This window comes from Ictalurus furcatus, chromosome 14 (genome assembly GCF_023375685.1).
Source record: "Ictalurus furcatus strain D&B chromosome 14, Billie_1.0, whole genome shotgun sequence".
Classification (NCBI taxonomy): domain Eukaryota; kingdom Metazoa; phylum Chordata; class Actinopteri; order Siluriformes; family Ictaluridae; genus Ictalurus; species Ictalurus furcatus.
In genome coordinates this window covers 22,328,494-22,350,496 of record NC_071268.1, presented here as the reverse complement: position 1 = coordinate 22,350,496, position 22,003 = coordinate 22,328,494, and the positions used below count along the sequence as shown (strand labels likewise).

Genomic DNA, 22,003 nt, shown 5'->3' with positions numbered 1-22,003 from the left:
ACACACACACGTCTTACTAGCCTAATGAGGACCTTCCATTGGCATAGTTATTCATTTAACTAAATGTAACTAAAAATTAAAGTTCTCTTTATGGGGACCAGCCAAAAAAAATGTCCCCACAAAATCAAAACTGTCTTGTGTATCCCTATCACCAAGAAATGAAAACGACACACACACACACACACACACACTCCCCGAGTGGAGGAGTTACACACTGGGCTTTGCAGAAGCTCTATCAGCTCCTTGTTGGTGACATTGTATCAATCTGTCTGTCGGCTTTGCTGGGCAACAAACAGCCATTAAACATTAAAGACATGAAAAGCTCCAGATCGCCGGAATTTATCCCCCTCGAGATCTGAGGAGGCGAGCAGCTGCAGGGTTTTTGGGGATTCAGGAGTGAGGTCTCGGAGCTGAGGAAGAGGAATGAAGTGAAATGTCCGGGCGGCGCTGCGCTCTAACAGCGGGCTCTGAGTGCGTGATGGCCGGATTCCGCTGAGCTGGCCTTTCCGCTGCCTCTCCGGATCGCTCTCTCTCTCTCTCTCTCTCTCTCGCTCTCTCTCTCTCTCTCTCTCTCTCTCTGTGTGTGTGTGTGTGTGAGAGTGTGTGAGTGAGTGTTTGTGAAACCCAACGATTCCCGGCTCGTTTTCTTCTCCCGTTTTGCCCGTACCATTAGGGATCTATGGAGTGCACATAACCCTGTAACCCTCCGTCGGATCGGGGACACCTCACTCGGGGTAAGCAGCTATGATTTCATCATCTCTAGTGCAGGAATTTCTTTGCCCACTTTTAAACACGGCACGGTTTACACCGAGTAGCAGTTCTCAGCTAACCAGCTAGCCCAGATTAGCGCTGTAGCAGGCTAGCTAGCCTCAGCAAATACAGTTCTCCCAGCGGTTAACTCTGCATATGTTTTGCATCGCCGAAAATCATTTGCTTCGAAAGGGGAAACTGGGGGAGTTTTTAGTTTTACACACACACACACACACACACACACACACACACACACGCAACAAAACAAAGCAAACAAAGTCCAACGTTGTGCGTCTGGGCGCAGCTGTTTTGACTTATACTTGCTTCTCATATGCTATTTGTTGGATGTCTTTAATGTCATTGCGTGTGTGTTTGGGGGTTTATCTGTGGACTGGCTGCAGAGGAAGGAAGAAAAAAAAACAAAAGGCATACTAGGTGCCTATGGTGGTGTCCAGGTCCGTATTAGCCACTATATAAGCCATGTTTATGTGATAAACAGTGTGTGAGAGCTGTTGCACTAAACCGCCATGCCCTTCGCTTTGTCACATTTCTTTATGACTGTGTTAGCCAGCTAGCTTTGCTAAGGCAGCAGAGCCAGCGACCGCTGTGTAAGAGTGCTTGTCTAGTCAGTTTAGCTATCAAAGAGGCATGCAGTGATTTGCAGAGAAACACTACTACACTTGCTGTACTACACAAAGTCTCTGGGACAAAACCTCGGACGAAATTCTCGCAGCGTATGAGCGGAAACACGACTACAATTCTACTACTACTTCTTTTTTATTTTTATTATTATGTTTTTTTTTTTTTTAATTGACCCCAGTGAGTTCAAGCTCTGAGCTTAGCCAGCTAACTAGCGTGCCCTTCTATGGAGTCATGCGAGCTAACAAGGCCCACAGAGCAAAGCCGCATGCATCTCTCACAAAGCACTCCAGGGAAGACAGACAAAGCTTAATTGTCTCGCTTCGAAGCAAACAACAATAATGGCTGGTTAAATGTTTTCTCTCCTGTTGTTGTTTTTTTTTCTTTTTCTTTTCTTTTTCCCCTTCCAATACATTGATTTTTTTCCCCCCTCCTTCTTCTCCCTTCTGAAAATCAGTCCCATTTGTCATTTACTTGAACAGCTTGATCCATGTGATGTGGATTCAGGTTTTCATTCCTCACATCATCTCCACTTCGGAGTCCAAATACTGCAGTATATTAAATAATAATCATCATTTGGACGGATTTACAGCCTTAATTAATAGAAAAGACTTCCCGTTATCGACCTTAGAGATGCCAGGGACCGGCTTATTTATAAGCTTTAACAAGTGGCAAAACTTGGTTAGGTTTCAAGTTAATTTGAAGAGAAAGACGGTACAGTTGGTTAGAAGTGTGGATTGCGTGGTCATAGTTAATAGCTGTGGAGTTTTTTTCCCCAGGTTATTATTATTATTTTGGTTATTGCTAGGGGAGCATGGTGGTGCAGTGCCCCAGTTCAAGCTCCAGAGCTCTTGCATCTCTAGAGCTTAGGTTAATATCCGTGTGGCGTTTCAGTGCATATTCTTTCCCCTGAGTCCTCCATCAGTCCATCCATCCATCCATCCATTTTCCTTACGACTTATCCTACACAGAGTCTCGTGGGGCAGCCTGAAGCATATCCTAGAGATCTTTGGGCAGGGGACATCCTGGATGTGGTACTGACCCATCGCAGGGCACACTCGCACACACTATGGACAATTTTGTAATTGCCAGTCAGCCTACAATGTATGTCTTTGGACTGGGGGAGGAAACCGGAAAACCCGAAGGAAACCCCTAAAGCACGGGGAGAACGAGGTGTGATTGGAGCCACCAACCCTCAGAGGTGCAAGGCAAACAAGATAACCAATAAGCTGGGTTGTCTAGTTTCCTCCTAAAAACATGCCAGTAGGTGGAATTTCTGGTCTAAATTGCCCCTAGGTGTGAATATGTATATGTATGGTGCCCTGCAGTGGTGAACTAGAATCCTATCCAGGGTATTTCATTGTTCCTGAGATATGCTCCGGCTCCATCATGAGGGTAAAGCATTACTTAAGATGATCGTCTGGTCACTTGCCAATTCGCACCCACTAACTAGCGCTGCCTTATCACAAGACAGCTACCACCCAGGTAAAGTGAATCCAGCTTTTGCATCTTGAACAAAGGGCAGTGAACCACTCTTCTGGATACATGAGCTCACAGACACCAATGATTGCTCTGATTGACCGGAGAACGTAATGCCATTACTTCCACCCCCCAGAGAATATAGCCATTTTTTGCTTTCTTGGACTCTCGGCCATCAGTGGCTGTGGCATTGTCAGGTTTTCGGTCTTACAATGTACCCATGATAGGGTGCGTTTTCTAAAAATATATATTTTTTAATGTCACGCTACTCAGCTGTCTCATTTTCCTTATTTGTTATACAAAATTGTTGCGCCATAACGCTATTGAGACATAACCTCATTTCTCTGTTGAAGCTTCTCTGTTGAAATTTCACTTACACTTTATGTCCTAAGCATCAAGCCTGAGTGTAATGCTGCAAATGATAGCATTTCCTGAACACTTATAAGTTGTAGAAAATGCTACAATTGTTAATTACTAATAGTGTCTGGATAGTGTCTGCTGCTGTAACAGAACCTGGGGCCATCAAATATCACACATACAGAGTGTGTTCCCATCGGTGCTGTGAATGTTCAACTTGAATAGAAATAAAAAAGCTAGTGTTTGCTGATCTGTTGTCTTTCAAGAGACTCTGGATTTCTGACCGTTATCACGTCACTGTTTTGAACTGATAACTACACTTGACTCAATTATGACATTTTCAAGAAGACTTTCAAATCATAATGTTGCCCATCATAAGAGACTATTTCTAATCTTGTGCAGAATCTAACGAGCAAATTGCATCCATTAGGTCCGCGGACACACTTTCTACTGTGGCTCGTAAGTACACTTTAAATGATAAGCAGGTTAATAATTTCCATTCTGAAACGCGATATCTGGAAGTTGTAAATGCTGTAATGTGCAGTAATAGTGTAGAAATCTTGCGTGGAATAGAGTGGAAATCTTTATAAAATCAGCTACGCTACGTATTTACACATCTTGACACTGGTCTCTATATGGTTCATTTTTTTCTGATAGTCGTAATTGGGACTTTTTCAGTTTCGTAGTTTTAAAAGGGATCTGAAGGTACAGAACCAAGGGTTTAGAAAATATACAGTGTGGCAAATCATGGCACCGTAACAAACCTGTGATCTCATATGTTGTGACTGTTTGCGTTGCCAAGTGACTCGTAATTAATTACCCTGTACCCAGTCCCGCCGGGATTTTTTGCGATCGCAGAAATTAACGAAAAAGCGAGCAAACTCCGTAATATTCGGAGGAGCTGGCAGTTTTCAAAATGGAAAAATTCAGATTTGACCCCAAGACGCGACGACGTGTCCCGAAACATTGCGACGTCTTCACGACGCACATATTCGGCTAAAACCGTCTTCGATTCACGTGCGTCGAACATGAGTACAGCTAAAAGGTCTCATTTACCAACAAACATCACTGCGAAAGATCGTGCAGAGCAGTTTTGTGCAGTTTTTTGTGCAGAATCCGTGTAGTTTTCTGCAATAAAAACACAAAAAACTCTGCAAGTTGCATCGCAAATTTAGAGAGAGAAAAAAAACGCAGTAAAATCGAGAATTTTTGGCTGAAACAATCACAAAAATACTGTGCACGATCATGTACAGACTGTCCAAAGATACCAAATGTGCTTAACATGGACACATGGAGCTACCTTGTTGTGCTTCTTGTGTGTATTTCATGGTAGTATTGTTTGTAATTGATTAGGAATCTTATAATAGTAATAATCCATTAGTTGATTACTTGTGACCGTCACTAGACACCACTCGGCAACCTTCAGAGAACAACTTCTCATTTCATGTGCACGCTTGGTAACAAATGCAGGCATTTAAACGCAGTACAGATAGTCCTGTATTTATAGTAATTGGCAGGCAATTTCCAAAAGTGCTTTGTAGCCTCTATCAAAAACATATTCCCAATGCCAGATCAAATAGGTCAGGGTCTAATAACACTATCAAGCTAAAAGCCTGTTAGAGAAGAGAGCTGGTACATCAACAAAACCATGTTAAGGCCTGTTTTTAAATTGGTGCTCATATTTAAGTACTTGGTGAAGAGATGGATTTTCAGCCTTCAACAATCAGTGACTCAGGGGAAGTTCATTCCGCTACCTGGTTGCCAGGCCATTGAAAAGTCTCGACGCATGTCTCTCGTGTATCTTCTGGGGGATGGTGGATACAGCCGAGCTGTCCTAGAGGCTCACATGGAACATGGTGCAGAGCGATGTTTGAAAAGTGCCTTCAAGTAGGTGGGGGCTGGTCTGTTTTTAGATTTATAGCCAAGCATCTGTGTTTTAAATCTGATCCGGGCAGCTCCAGGAAACTTGTGGAGGGAACTCTTCAATGGCTTGGTCTGGGAGAACTTGTGGAGATTGAAAACAAGCTGTGCATCTGCATTCTGGATCAGATGCAAGGGTGGATGGCACACAGGGGAAGACCCTCAAGGAGCGAGTTGCAGCAGTCCAATCCCGAGATGAAAAGGGACTGAACGAGAAACTGAGTGGCCTCGTTGTCAGAAGGTGTGATCCATAGGTTCTCCAGGGAGATCACAGGATCTTGACATGGAGTCATTTACAACATCTCCGTCTTGTTGGTCATCATTTAGTTTCTGCTGATGAGCTGCCATCCATGTCGATGTCTGCTGAACCTTCTGAGATCCGGGCAGAGGCACAAGTGTCTGAGGGAGGAAAGGAAAGCATGAATTGGGTGCCATCAGCATAGTAGTGATTATTAAAAAAAGCATGTGAGGATATGAACTCGCTGAGAGTGTGCACAGAGGTTTACACGTTACCATAACGCATTAAAGCCACAGATAAATCCAGATGGTTGGTGATATACTTGCTGTTTTACTTCTGTTTTCGTTTCCCGTGAAGAGGCCAAAATAAGAATAAAAACTTATACTGTTGTCCATATTCTGCCTCTGGAACACATGTTGCCTTGCTTTATTAAAGCAGGCGATCCAACAAGTGGACGTATTTTGCGCTCAATAAGTGCAAACTATCAAAGGAATCAAGCCAGCAACTATTTAGTTTAATACACCAGTTAGGTAGATCTGTCCAGGTTACTCTTTTATAAGCGACATTGATTTATTCCCGCGGACTGTCCACTCTCAGACGGACATCGATGGATATCGCCATGTGCTGCATTGAGTGCTCAGAAAATGAGAGCATGCCAATATTCGGAGCTCGTCTGACAGACCGTACCTGTACACAGACTGACTGCTAATGTGGCAATTTGTCTGCTCCTTTCCAACTGGCTAGCAATCAGATTTGTATGGTAATTATCGTCCAAGCGTTCGAAGGAGAAGAGAATGGTTCGTGTCACTGCCAAATTAGAAACAAGGTACGTAAATTTCTCAGAAAGGATGTGTTTGTTTTTAAATACTTGGCCGGTTATCAATGGGAGCAATGCCAAAGTATCACCTATGTGTCAGAAACTTTATGTATTTTTATTTTTTATTTTTATCTAATAGCTGATTTCAACCGTTGATGTCTTTTGAGTTGAACGTTCTTTGGTTTTTCCCATGATGACGGATGATAAAGTGAGTTAGTATTTATACACCAGGGAAATAGGGCATGGTTAAAGGTAACAGAGAGCAAAAATGCCTTTTTAAAAATAAATAAATAAATAAATAAATAAAGCGTCCATTTAAAATAATCCATAGTGGTGTCAAGGTGTGTGGCCAAAAGTATGGACACTAATCATATGTCTCTGTTGAACATCCCATTCAAGATTTAGTCCCTGTTTGGTGTTAAAATATCCACTCTTGTGGGAAGGCTAGATTTGGGGATTTGTCATGCGTCAGCCACAAGAGCTTTCGTGAGGTCAGGCACTGATGGCGGTTGTTGCGTGAGGAGTTCTGGGGTGCGGTCGGCATTCCAGTTCATCCCAAGGGTGTTCAGTTGGGCTGAGGTCAGGGCTCTGTGTAAGGTCACTCGAGTTCTTCCACCTTCTTCAACCCTGTCTTCTTGGAGCTCATGTTTGGACCTCTTTGTTCCAGTGAAGAGAAATTGTAAAGCTACATCATGTACAAAGACATTCTATACAGCATTGTGCTTCCAATTTTGTGGAAATGGTTTGGGGAAGAACCCCTAATGGGCGTAATGGTCAGGTGTCTCCTATCGTCTGAGTGGAAGATTTAAATTGTGTGTAACGTTTATGTTATCCAACAGGTTTTTGTTTTTTTTTGTGCAGTTTTATGAAATTTATCTCAGTGATTCTGGAAGGCCATGTATTCCTGAAAATATGTACACTTTAGTCTCCACCTAATGAAAAATAAATGTGGAAAATGGTCCGGCTTAGGCAGTCTGAACGTTAGAAAGCATTTATTCCCTGGTTTGAGAAACTGCCATTGTAAGTTGCCTCTCATGTACTAAAACATTCAACGCACAAAACATTTGCATCACTGAGTTCCCAGATTTGATGGGTCAATTAACTCATTTTGGCATCCAGTGGCATTACAGCTCGTGTTTAGCCAGCGAAGCTTCCAGAAGATAAATTGCCTGGTGCAGATTTCTGTTCTGCTGTTGAGTGCAGCAAGGTGATGTGAGGATAAGGTCTGCTAAGTCACTCGCTCTCACACTGACATTTTGTTATCCTGCTGCTATCTGGCTGGCACCCAAGTGGATTTTGGTGCAGTGGAGGAAGGAGGTGGAAGATTGTGCTTCTCTTTCAAGACTGACTGGCACTACTGCAAACGCTATGTTTTGACACTGTTGAGAGGTCTTTTTTTAGTACTCAGTACTTGTAACGTCTGGCTGAATTATTATTATTATTATTTATTTATTTATTTTTACAATCAACTCCCACAAATACGAAAGTACTTGCACTGTATCTGAGATTTTTTATTTTTTGACCATTCGCATACTTTTTGGACCTGCCGTTTGGTGCTTTTAAAATGATTCAGGAACATAAAGACGTCATTGTTGAACAGAGCAGGAAGAAGAAACTGTTTTCTGGGGGGAAAAAAAAGGTTTATTGAAACCTGGACCCATTTGAGCTACTGTGGCAAAGCCTGAAATAAACAGTTTGAAAACCTTCGGCGCTTTTCTGTATGGAGAACCGGGCCAAAATTCCTCCTTTAGTGAGAGGTCTATAATCATTGCTCCTAACCATGTATAAGCACTTTTTTTTTTTGAACAATAAAAGGCGTTTTATACACGGTTAGTGGGTGTAGTAAAACTGTAGAACGTTGTTGTTGTTTTTTTTTTCCTCTTATGCCTCCTGTTTAATGTATCACTAGGCTTTCGTTAGAGGCGTGGTCATATTACACGTAGAGAAGCGTGCTTTACGCATGTTTTTATGTATTTAAAACAATGCTCTATTACACTATGGCGGCCGTTTTTTGTTTATCCGACCGATTCACCTTGACGTGTGTGTTTTTTCGCAATGCACCTCGTCGACGTTTCTGTGTTTTGACTCGCGGGTAGACCTCAGCGAGACGGCGTGAGAAATCGGAGCAGCTGAGAGAACAGGAATGGCGCTTTATCTGAAGACTAACTGCTTTTAGGGTGGGACAGGACAAAAGACAGACAACTGGGAAACTGTTTAGCCGTGCAATTAAAAGCGGTTTAATGTGCACCGGATTTCTGGCATCAGCTACCGGTTCGTTTTAAAAGGTTGCCGTTGAGGCGTATCGTTCCATCGTACGGTTGCTGTGTCAAACTCGAACTGTAAAATGAATGTGTTACTAAATCACCCGGCTTGGAAAGCTGTGACCGAGCGGTTTGTGTAGGACTATGTATAAACTGGCAGTGCTTTGCTTCTTAAGTGTTGCTTCAGGCTTAGACATATCTTATGTAACCATTCTGATCCCACAAGAATAACTTTGCATCCACCTTTTCAGAGTTTTACTTATGTTTTGCTAGATTTAGATATTTGGTGTGCTTAAAAAAAGTGCTTAAAGGGTTTTAAGTAAAGGACAAACCTGGAACCTAGCTCTGTCTTGCTGAGAAGTACTTGAATTAAAGAACGCTGTTTACTAACTGTCCTTGAAAATCCTGTCATTTTATTTTGAAGCCCCTTTTGTAAATACTGTAGTGAGAACCCTGGTCATGGTGAGTTTAGAAGGTACAGGATGAAAAAGCAAGTTAAAATTTTCGACCGTGAGTTTCAAGGACTTCTCAAGCCCAAGGGACATCATTTGTGGAGAGTCGAGTATTAAAACATCGCTTCTGAAGCATCTTTGTAAACGGTGGAGCTTAAACGCTGATCGTGGAAATTTTAGAAGGTATGAAAAGCCAACGTTAAATAAAAATTATACAGTGACTCATAAAGATCTCAACTCTGAATGTTTCATCTTCAAAATGGAAAATTAACGCTGCGTTCGAGGCAAAGTAACTTGTAATTCCTCGCCTACAACCAGTAAAAGTCACAGAAAACACTGCCTCAATTTGAAGTTTTAAAGCGCACCTATTATGGTTTTGAATCGTGACTAATTTTGTTTTAAAGGTCTCATACAATAGATTCCCATGCATCCAAAGGCAAAAAACACTTTAACGTGCTCATAATTTAAATTTCAGCATTACAATCACCCCCCCCCCCCCCCCGTCAAAAACGACTCATTAAATGATTCGTTTTAAAGGATTCATTCTAAACTCCTCCTTTCAGAGAGCATACTCTGCTCTGATTAGTCAGATGTCCCAGTCTATTGTGATTGGTCTACCGCTGTCAGCGTGTTTCAAAAAGGAAACGCCCACTACCGTAACGAGTTTCAGCTCCGTCTGTCAGCGAGCAGCCGATGAAGACCAGAGGTGGGGTTTTTTTGTTACAAACTACGTTGGTTAGTACAGAAAGTAAGTCTGGAATCACTAACGACTCGTTTCAGGTGTTCAGAATCGGTTCCTTCTTTTGGGAGTCAATAAGTCCGTTTGTCATGCGCTTTGATCTTTGATGCTTTGCAGATGTTTTTACATTCACAAACAGCTCGCTGTATAACATACTACATGAAAGGTAATATCTGAAAAACCATAATAGGTGCACTTTAACTCGTCGACTTGTTGTAGTCTTCTCAACTTCCAGTCCCTTCCTCGTTTACGGAGTGAAGTCGAATCAACATGGCTGCTCACACTGAACAGTGTAAAGTCCACCTTCTCTACTTTGAAATGAATGTATATCAGTCTTGGCTTTAGATTTCAGTTAATATACACACGCAGTACTTCGTTAAATCTATTACACTCACCACACTAGTCTCTGTTTTGAAGATGTTCTCACTAACGTTATTGGGCTAGCTTTGCGTTAGCGCTACTCGATATTATCCGCTGTTGTTGCTCTGCTGCAGTTTCAGTCCAGAATATTGCATAAACGTTTGAAGTTCGTTATCGTAAATCAGTTCCAGTAGACACTCAGGCCTGTAACTGTAAAGGTGCAGTCAAAGTAGCTTTTTACAAGCTTTACGTGCTCTGACACAAGATACTTCCGTGGAGACATCCATAAACGTGCTGAAGTGGGAAACCATTTTATTTGAAGACACCATGAACACAGCATAAGCCTAAATATTGGAAGGGGCATGATGATATGACAGTATAGCATTATCTCCTCGTGCCCTTCATGTTATAGTGTAAATAATGACATTGCAATACATTATTAGTTTGTTCCTTGAAGATGTTTAAACCAAGCGTAGTTTTTAAATTATTGGGTAGCTTGGCGTTTTAAAGAGGAAACGTGCCAGATGACGAATGACCTCGTAAACTAATAAAGACTAAAAGAAATGCTCTTTTTTAAAAAATAAATAAATAAATAAATTAAGTGGAAAAAGAAAAGGATTCCCCAGGCAAATGATTTTGCAGTGATTTATTGTCATCCTCTTTTATAATGTGAAGTTGAAGTCAAGGTTGGATTTTATATTTTATTATAGTCTGGAATTTTTTTTTTTTAACATTTTTTTTACACTGTTCCTCCTCTAAATAGAGGTTGCATGTTAAGTATGCTGTGGAACGTTAAAGGAGTAAAAGTGTCAACGTGTCTGGGTATTTTCTTTCTTCAGCATTTTTAAATCTAACGATCAGTTTGGTCGGATAAGCGATATCATTTCCTTTGCTGGAGTTTTCTCAAGTTATGCGGAAATGAATAATGCCATGCTGTCAAGTTCTGGAATAACCTTGGGAGAAAATGGATTAATGTTAATTCCCTCTTGCTTTTTCAGCCCTCAGTATATAATAATTTAGTAATAACGTAGTACCTGTACTGTATTAAAGTGCTGGTGTTTCTGGAGGCCTTCGAATCTGTTTAGATTACTGGGTGAGGGTTCTTCTGAGATCTGCTGACCGGCAGCTGGTCCTGCGTAACGACCGGAGAGCGAATAACGGTGAAATATTTATCAATTCAGGGAGAGCAGCAGGAGAAGAAGGAGGACGGAGAATGAAATTGGATTGAGCGATGTCCTCAGGAGGACTCGGTTGGAACTTTTAGCATTTCAGATTTGAAGCTTGGAGACTGAAGGGAAAAATGAGCTTCTCTACCGCTTTGAAAAGTTTCTCAGACGTAACGTTAAACAAGCTTTAAAAAGTGCTGTGTCTTCTGACCTCTACATCGCAGCTCGGTTTCGGTGTCATGACAACGACTGTGCTTAGTTAAAACTGCATTTATGTTTGAGAGTCCCGAAAGATCATTTAAATCATTAGCAAGTCCTAGAATCTGTGCTAACGATGAAGTTCATGCTGACGGTTGAATCGTTGTGTTATTTGTATTGTGAAATGTGTCCCTTAGGATGACAGAACCTCTTTAGTACTTGATGATCTAATGAGCTGTTGGCACTGTGGTCGAATAGTCACTATAGCATCATTAAAACCGCGTGCCATCTGACACGTAAGGGTTTTGGCTTGGTTACACTAAAACAATTCTCACAAACATTTCTCAGTAGCCCGGGTGCATATTTCATGTCTGGGCTGTTAGTTTAAAACTTTTATGTATATATGAATGTGTGTTTATATGTGTGTGTGTATATATATATATATATTGTGTGTGTGTGTGTGTGTGTGTGTGTGTATAATATAAAATCTACTTCTCATTGATTTTGCAATATGAACGTTTTCATTTGGTACGTTTTGACTGCAAGTTTTCTTTTCATTTTCACGCGTCACGGTGTCGCGACACACCTCAATGCTGTTACTTTAGTGCTGCTGTAGCTTCTTTTACTAACGAGGTTAATTACTTTGCACAGATGACAGACGGACCATCTTTTCAGAATCAGCAACATGCAGGTATGTGGAACCACTGAAAGCATCAAAGCAAAGCTGTCATATAATTGCCCGCTAGCACAACACGCACAGTACGTCACCTTGCGGTTAAACAGACCGAGAGAAAACAAGGACGTTAGCCAGACTTGAATACTATTTTTTACCTGCAGTGTGAGGAGAGAACTCGTAGCCAAAACATGGTCTACAAGGACATTTACGGAATTTGGCAGACGCCCTTATCCGGAGCGACTTAAGTTTATCTTATTTTTATAGAACCGAGCCGTTGAGGGTTAAGGGCCTTGCTCAAGGTCCCAGCAGTGGCAGGTTTCCGGTGTTGGGATTTGAACTCACGACTTTCCGATCAGTAGTCCAGTGTCTTAACCATTGAGCTTCCACTGCTCACACACAGGACTGTGGCTTTTTTAATTATCTTCTCCCCAGGAATTCATATACTTGTTTGTTTGCTTTACTCTATAGTAATGTAATTAGTATTGCCAACTATAAAAAGAGTTAGAACATGAATAAATGGATATTTTAAAACATTTATTCCCATGTAAACTGATTCCGAATGAGTTTTTCCCATCATGCTAAAGATGGAATAGTGACGGCACTCCCTGACCCTGAACCTGAAACCCCCCCCCCCTTCAACGAATTCCTTCTGGCGACAAACATATAACAAATAACAATCTAGAGAGCGAGATTTTCTGGTTTGAATACTGGTAAAACACCCTCGTCTTGATGCATCAAGTGGAAGAAAATGTTCAGGTTGCTGTGGAGAGCAAGTATTCATAAAGGGACAAATGACTCATCAGATAGTGTCCACCTATCTTTTGCATGTTTGAGCTGGAGTACATGTAAGAACGGTACTCCAACCTCAAAATTCAAGCCTCATTAGATTTAAAAAAAAAAAAAAAACCTTTTCCCAAATTACACTGAACCTTATAATTCTGCTTCCATTTTTAATGACTCTCCATGGTAACAGTGTAAACAACACCTGCATGTTTATTTACCAGGCTCTGGAACGGTGTACTCTGCTGCTGAAAGATGGGCTGTGGTGTAATATGTGAAGGAAACTTAACATTCTATTATCCATGACTGGTTGGATAGTGAGGATTCTGGATATTTCACTGACCAAAGACTGATGCATGTAACCTTTCCAATGATACAAAATTGTTCTCTCTGTTACCATGGACTTTTATTTATTTTTGTGTGTGTAATAGAATCTGTACCATTTTGCAACAACCTGGACTTGCACCTTGAGGTTGTATTTTGCCTAAGGGCAGAAACCGTGTCTAGTGCCTGGACATGTGAACTGGCAGTTCTGTTGTACTTACCCAGGAGCTCTGGTTCCTATGGAAGGATTGAACTCGAATGCACTCCTGTCTGGATCCTGGTGTACAGTCTGCCGGCGCCGCTGCACTTAAGTGGCATTTATATTCTGTGCCATTTATGCTATATGAAAAGAAATGCCATGTCCTGACATTCCACGAATTGAAAAACCATTGGTTTTTCTAATGTAGATGTGCTTCTATTCACCAGCTGCAGTTAAGCTTCAGAGCTTCATTAATTCTTATGTATTTCTCCCTGCCCTTAACATGACATTGTGTAATTGATAGTCTGTTCTCAGGAGAGCAATTCTTGACTGATGTTTCAGCTTCAGTCGCTTATTCACATGGACAGCCTTTCTCCTCTTCTGGCAAATTCCCAGTGGTATAGACAATAACAAATTTCCTCACAACTGGGTCATAGTGAGTGAAGCAAGGCTAGCACGATTTTAAACAAGGCCTAGTGGGAGGCCATCAGCAAAACACAGGCGTGTCATTGATATGTTCACTTTTCAGACCATTGCTGTGAATCTTTCAGGCGCCTGGTGACAGCCGTCTTGGTCTTGTCACCTTTTCATGAAGTATTTTACATTCATGAAGAATTACCATTGTGGCCCACTTGGGATAAAACCGGTTCGTTGCGTGCAGATTGTTAGCCCTTAAATTGGAGTGATGTAGCCCAAGGTAAAAGCCACAGTTCCATATATTTAACAGTTTTGGAGAAATCTTTGGTTATAAACAGAATCTCTGGAATATCGTGCGACTCCCTACGAGCTAAGCAGATGAGTAAAAGTCTTCAAGCCGCAAATCTGAAGCCTGCTTTAGATGATGTATTCGATTAGGAATCAAGCTTGGTAATCAAAGTCCAAAAGGTTTTTTAGAGCTAAATTTTTACATACGAATCTGTCAAAGAATTTCGAAGGTGAAGGGCACCTTCCTTGTCCCTGGCAGGCCACATCAATACTTTTTTCAAAACGAACACATTGCCTGAATTTCTTTATGTATTCCAATGTTTTCCACTCTTAATCAAGGCAAGTTCTTTACTACCCTTCACAAGTGTAAGTGTTGCATAGGCCTTACTTTTGGGTGGTTCACATCCAAGTATCTACCAAAGAAAGCTCTTCCTGCGTAAGTATTGAACACATAATCACGTCCCTGAACTAGTTCCTTGCCTGGGGAAGTACTTTTATACAAAGCTGCAGGGACAACTTTCCCAAAAGACATTTAAACCATCCAACTTGGTAGCCATCGTGATCGTGTTGGAATCTATCGGCGATTCCTGTACTATCATCAAGCATCCCAAGTTTAGTGTCCAAGATTTATTTTGTAATGAAATTTGGAGTTGTTGTTTGTGTTTTTTTTTTTTTTTTTTTTTAAAGTTACCCATAATGCCGTTCAACTTCTCAGTGATATTAATGTCAGTGGGAATTATCCCTTGCTTCATCTCTACTTCAAAGGTCTTGTGAAGCAGCACTTTCCACCTGTCCAGCTCTCTCACCTCAGCAGTGCATTCTTCTCGACAGATAAGGTTCCAAAGCTTGAACTTCCATGCTAATACCACCATCCTTAATGAAAAGCATCTTGTAGATTGCTAACTAGCGGAATTGGTTGCACAGTGATGCATCGTAGTGAAATTAACTTTGCCTCACCTCTACTGTACACATCAAATATTAGGAACCTCCAGTTGGTGTAACCGTCTAAGGTTTCACCTTATTGTTGAGGGGTTTTGCGTTTCCAATGATGCCAGAGCCTTCAGTGGGTAGGAGTTCAAGGTTTTGAAGGCCTATAATGTTTCGCCAGCTGCCATTTGAATGGATTTTACATGAAAACATCTTGCGTGGGGAAAAGTCTTGGCCTTTATCCTTCTATGTTGGTAGCTATTGTGCAAGAGGGAAGATTTTGCTAGTGGTAAGTGGTGATGAATAAATCATTCCCTCTATCCTCACTGGAAACAACCCTCATAGAACTTTATGAACTACTGTACACTGTTGCTACATCTCTGTACAGAAGTATTGTTACTCATCCATGGATTCATTCTGAAGCGGTTAAGAAAATGTGGAGGAAATGTAGTTGTTACTCGTCCAGTAATCCCAGCATTTTTTGATAAATAATACCAATTTAAGCAAATTTTACAGTGTCCTGAAAAAGAAACAATACACTTTAAAATGTTTTTGTTTGTTTGTTTGTTTGTTTTTTTTTGTTTGTTTTTTTAAATGCTGGGTTGAGCCTTTTAGGTCATTTAATTGGGTTATTTTCGCAGTCTTGGGTCATTTTTTTGGGTAGTTTTGTATAACCCAACCAATGGGTTAGTGGCTGGGTCATTTTCATTGACCGTTGAATCACTACGGCGTCCCCCAACCCGACGCTTCAGCCGAGCTCCTCGGGTCAAATCGACTCAGCGCGGACCGTTTAAATTCGCCTCAGGTGGAGGTAGAGGACTGACACATGGATAGACTCTCCGGACAGACTGTTAGATTTATTTTGCGAAACAAGGTTACTATCAATATATTGATCCATAAAACCATTACTATACACTAGAAAAAGTAAACATGTGCGATAACAGTCCAGTTCACATGACACTAAATGCACCGCTATCTCTGTTAGCTTTGGCTTACTTGTTTGTAATGCCCACTGGACCATAAGTTGGTTACTCAGTTGTTTTTTTAATGTTCTAAACATCTTCTATGATCAAAATCTGTTTTCGTCTTGTGACTTATAACTTATTTGGAGTCATAAGTCAACATATGACTTATTTGGAGACCTTTACTTCAAAGACAACATATAAACACCACTTTCGCATCTCTAGCAATATACTTCTGAACACCTTCTTGTGTATAAGTAAAGGAGATACCATGTTGGCATATTTGTGGTATATTTGACATTTAACCCTGAAAATATTTAACCCATTTTTGAAATAAAGTTAAACCGGCGTTTTTCTAAAAATGAAATCATCCTTTGCCGGGTTAAAATGAACAACCCAACTTGATGGGTTAGTTTAGCCCGAAATGGGTTCTGTCCGGTATTGACCCAGCCGTTGGGTTAAAAATAACCCAGTTTGGGTTGTTTTTAACTCGGTGTTTTTTAGAGTGCAAGTTTAATATGTCACCAGTCACAAAGACAAGCATACAGATCCAACATGTGTATGTGGTGGTCTGGCATGTGGTGTTTGGGTGGTTTGAATGGGTTATTTTATTCTCGTCCTTTAGCTTCAGCCTCATCAGTGGAGTCTTTGTCCAACACTAATGCATTCTTCTACAGTGCGTATAAAGCACAGATAGGATCGGTCCAATGTGAGTGGTGTAAATCACTGGACCAGCTTTTGGCTGTTGCTAAGGTGATTAAGGGAAAGTTATAGCCAGGTTAAAGGCCCAGTTGTGAGTCTCATTTGCTGACATTAATATCTAACCACAAGTCATTGATCAGGACCTGACGAGCCTATGTGTGTCCTGATATTTTGCCACAATAGGAAATCAAAATTCTTGTGTTGACCTGGAAAACGTGCTTCGGGTCCATTCTAGCACCAGTTCAAAGACTCCTGAAAACCCATCTATATGATTAATGATTGGTTTCCTGCTGGTCTGTAATAGGGTCATAAATCAGTTTCCTGATCTTTTTCTTTTTCACCCTTTTGTCTATTTAAAGCATATTTTTTGACATGGCAGAATTGCATAAATATTTGAAGACATTTTCTCTTAAGCAATTTTCTATGTGAAAATGAGATTTTGCTATGAACATTGGGGGGGGGGTGGGCGGCAGACTGCCTTTGGTAGGGGAACTGCTTCATGACACCGTGATGGCACCGAGTGACTTTATCTCTGGTGATAGTGGTGTCGGTCGTCTTGTGATTTTCTTGCAGCACTGTTGAGATTAAGTTGCGCAGAAGCTGCCAAACAGAACCTGTAGAATGCTCTCACATTGTCCGTGGGCTTTCTCACTTAGCCGCTGACCTTCTCCTCTCACGTAATGAGTCACACTGTTGCAAGGATGATGAACACACACTGAGAACTGCTACTGCTGATTTCATAACATTGCTAACAGTGCGAGTGCATCAGTTTATAAGGTGTGAGTGGGTGAATTGTTTTGAATATCAGTTGATAACTTATGGCTGGAGAGGCACGGTGGCTCGGTGGTTGGCACAGTTGCCTCGCACCTCCGGGGTTCGAATCCCGCCTTCACCCTGCGTGCACGGAGTTTGCATGTTCTCCTCGTGCTTCAGGGGTTTCTTCCGGGTACTCCGGTTTCCTCCCCCAGTCCAATGACGTACGTTGTAGGCTGTTTGGCATTTCCAAATTGTCTGTAGTGTGTGAATATGTGTGCATTCGTGCCCTGTGATGGGTTGGCACCCTGTCCAGGGTGTCCCCCAACTTGTACCCAGAATTCCCTGGGATAGGCTCCAGTCACCCTTGCGAACTTATGTATGATAAGTGGTACAGAAAATGGATGGAATTTATTGCTATATAATTTGACTAGAACTGTCATTACTTATAAGTTCAACCGATCACCAACATGCTAACAAAAACCAACTCACCAATCAACTTGACCATTCATGTGAAAGTAATATGAATGCTACAATGCTGCTATAATGGAGCAGTGGTGGCTCAGTGGTTAAAGGCTCTGGGTTACTGATCAGAAGGTTAGAAGTTCAAGCTCCAGCACTGCCAAGCTACCACTGTTGGGCCCATGGGCAAGGCCCTTAACCCTAAGTTGCTCAGATGTATAAATGAGATAAATGTAAGTCGTTCTGGATAAGGGCGTCTGCCAAAATGCAGTAAATGTGAGCGCCAAATGGCGTACTGCTTTCTTGCTGCTGTTATTAATCTAAACATGTCTAGAAGAAATGTACCATTTTGTTGTCCAACTTCATCTCTTTTACGCTCATGCTGTTGGAAAATCTTCTTCCAAATGTGAGGTCCAAGCTTTATTTATTTATTTATTTATTTATTTATTTATTTTTGGTATAAATTCTAGACATTATGATGTCACTAAAGTCAGTCAGTGGTAGTAGAAATGTCATTATGTTTTATATCCATCTGTTGTTCGTATGTATCTCTTGATCTGTAGCCTGTGCTTTGTTCTCATTCTACTCCTAGAGCTTTAAGTAAGGAATGAAACATGACCGGGCTGGTTATCAGAAAATCATCAACAGCATGGTGGTGTAAAGCAGCCCGATCGTTTTCTTTAAACTGCATGTCCCCAGAGTGTTTCATTTTTCCACAGCAAGTTAGCAGCACTAATGTTTGCTTTTTTTAAAATTATATAACAACACAAATGCGAAACAACTTGGTTCCTCTTATTACTTATGCTAAACAGTCATTCCCTCACCTTACTCTCTCTCCTCTCTCTCTTATTAAGTTAAGGCAAGAATTACACTGCTGGTCATGTTACCAAGAAACGGCAAAGGGCAACTTCCTCCGTTCGTAGACTTGGTGGAAAATTTTGACGGAAACGAAACAGCTTTACCACCGAATAATACGAAGCACTAACACTGGAGACTCCTTCCATAAATGGTCATTTAAAGGATCCTCACAGAAAAGTGATTTACAGATGGTTTTAATCTGTTCATGTGGAGCAGCCCCGTACAAGTCTTTGGACTTGGATATTGTCGTTATGTAAATGTTATCGTGTAAGTGTGGATTAATATAAACCCATGATTTGCCTTGCGACCAGCGCTACTATCAGAGCCGAGCTGTTAGTAAATTAATCAACACTTTCTGACCAAGCCAAATGGAGAACGGAAACGTTGTTGTGGTAATTATTTTAACGCCTTTCTTTTAACCGTTCCTCTCTTGAGTTCAAGTGCGATCAAGACTTTCGGTTGCTCCATGTTTCTGGAACAGCTTTCCTTATAAAATAGATAACGAAATCAATTTCAAAATGTATTAATTGTCCCTGGACGTTCATATGGTCTATAGCGTTCCAGCATGTGCTTTGCTATGACCTGGCCTTCTAGTGGTTCATCTTTTAGGGTCTTTTTATAGTATTATTGAATCTCTTTTTATAGCTATATAGCTATATCTTATAGCTGTATTGTCTTATTCAGAATAAGGTCAATAATTAGATTACTGCTGTCCATGTAAACGTAGTCAATGATAGTGACTTTAATCTGTGTTCCTCAAGTTCATGCCACATTTGACCACAGTATGAAACAGGTGATCCACTGATTTTTTTTTTTTTTCCATGCAGATGCAGCCTATAAACGAATTCTACGACTTATCATTGCTATAACACAACAGCCTCAGGAATCAAATAGAATAGAAATCCTAATTTAATGTTTCAGATTCAGGATCTGTGACGGAAGGATCTAGAGAAATTTAGTCAAGTGTAAAGCAAGAAAAAAAAAGACCTACTTTTGCAGGTCCAGCTAAACCGGTGCCAGCTTCTGCATATCTGTGTCCATTAATTGACCACCATTACCTAAAATCATTCACTAGACTACACAGCATGAAATGGCTTTTGTACAATTTCATGTGAGAATAGTTGAAAAACGGGGCTGCCGGGAAACTGACTTAACTGGAGCTTGATATCTTGACTTTGATCTCACTGCTTAAAAATCCCTGAGCACCAGTTGTATAAATAATGAGCGGCTTTATTCATTTTTTTTATTCGACTGCCTTGTGCATCTTGGTGCTTTGTTCAGTAAATGCTTTGCTTCTGATGGATTGGTTTTGCAGTGTTTTTTGGGAACATGACAGATAATCTAAACAGTAATTGGGAATATAATGGGCTTGCTGTGTCTGAATGCTCCTAAGGAACGATCAAAAGGGTTTCTGTTGTGAAGATTTTCAGGTTTTTTCCCCCCTGTTAATTGGGTTGATTAACTTTAACTATGTACTACATTGCGATAATCCATTTTGTAGTGTTCTCGCTATTTAATTATTTATATATATTTATATTTATATAAGAGGCTTTTAAGACGTTTGTGTGAATGTGAGCCTAAAGGGCCTAAATTCTCGCTAAAGCGAGAATTGACTGAAATACATTTGGATTTCCACTCGACAATCCAGTTAGTTTCCGTGTTCAGTAATAGAAATACACAATCCTTTTCACCCCTTCAGTCTATTCCAGCTCTCAGGCCTCATGGTGGCCACATGGTAGGATCTCTCCAGAACACTGCGTTCTCTCCTGAGCGTCTAAACCAAGAACGCGCACCAGGCGTACTCGTCTAATCCACGTCTAAATAATTCCCTTCCTCCCGGCGTGATTAAAGCAATGGCGGATTTTATCCAGAAAAAGACTGGCCATACTTGCAGTAGTGTCAGAAGGACATAGGAGTGGGAACAGTCTAAGCTGGGCCTGCTGTGAGTATAACCAGATACACTATGGAGTAGAGACAGCTCACCGCTTGAAATATAAATGGAGCTGTACGTAACGCTCAACTGTCCTCGCTTCAGTCATCTTCTTGGTGAAGGTGTAAAGGGGATAAAATGCCACGCCTGGCAGATTCTCACACTGACGAATGCACAGATTTAGGGCACTGTCTCTGCAGTCGTCCAGACTGGTGTTAGAGTTCTTGTCAAATGCAGCTTCCAAGCTTCATGCTCGATACGATGGACATAATACAGAGGAGGTATGTGTTATTGGATTGTACCACAGCGCTGGTGATTGATTGATTGATTGATTTATTTATTTTGAATAAGGAGGTTTTAACAAGAATGTACATAAATGAGCTTGTTGCGTTGCTAACACGTTATTGTTTCTATAGTAACAGCTCATGGACAGGGACTTGTATGTCAGATGCACCACGTAATCGAAAATGCGGTGTTCTAGACGAAAGATATAGGAGTTTGAGCATTTTGGGTTCTCGGTAATGTGACTATCTAGATTTTACTATCTACATCGATTGGAAAAAGAGAGGTTGTTGAGTGTTTCTAGCTGCTATGACATTTGTGCAGACAGGAAGTAACTTGTTTCGCAGACACTCCATAACACAAAATGTAAAAAAGTGTGACCTGTTATTCGTTAAGTTCCATTCGCAACATTTGGCAGTTTGGAAACATTTGGTATACGAGGAATAAACCACTGAAGGTGCTGTTGGAGGGAAATAATCCACTCTTTAGCATCGCTCCATTGGGTCACGGTCCATTTTAGGATCCAGTTTAAGATTCTGTTGTTTGTCTTTTTAAAACTCTTAATGATCAAAGATCTTCTTACACCACATTCATCCAGCAGATTTTTTAAGATCTTCTGACCTCAGGTTTCTTTCTCAGGTCCCTCGATCCCATTTAAAAACTTAGGGGGGTGGAGCTTTTTCAGTCGCCGCCCCTTGTTTATGGAATCAATTGCTACTGGACATCCGCCTTTCACCTTCCATTATCATTTTTAAAAAGAGGCTGAAAGCGTACCTCTTCTCCCAGGCGGTTTAATCAAATTTCTACTATTGTCTGTTTCTACTGATTTGATTCTGTTCTGATTCTGTTCAGCACTTTGGACCCCAAAGTGTAAGTAAGTACACAGGTCAATTAATAAAATTGACTTGTGTACTTACTTACACTTTGGGGATTCAACAGGGACAGTGGGCTTTATCATACCACTGCATCATGGATTATTTTTCTGTAACTGTACCTCCGGTGGTTTTTGTTCCTTACTTAGATACGTCTGTAAAGACAGAAAAATATATATATGTATGTGTGTAATT

At 41.0% G+C, this 22,003-nt stretch overlaps 1 protein-coding gene across 2 annotated transcripts in view; it reads left to right on the top strand.

Annotated features, from left to right (window-relative positions):
• The first annotated feature begins 206 nt into the window (after window positions 1–206).
• The window catches only part of znf609a (zinc finger protein 609a), a 121,317-nt gene continuing 99,520 nt past the window's right edge, over window positions 207–22,003 (top strand). For both annotated transcript variants that reach the window (XM_053642106.1, XM_053642107.1), the window contains exon 1: window positions 207–734. The gene's annotated coding sequence lies outside the window, so the exon portion shown is untranslated. The remainder of the gene's footprint in view (window positions 735–22,003) is intronic.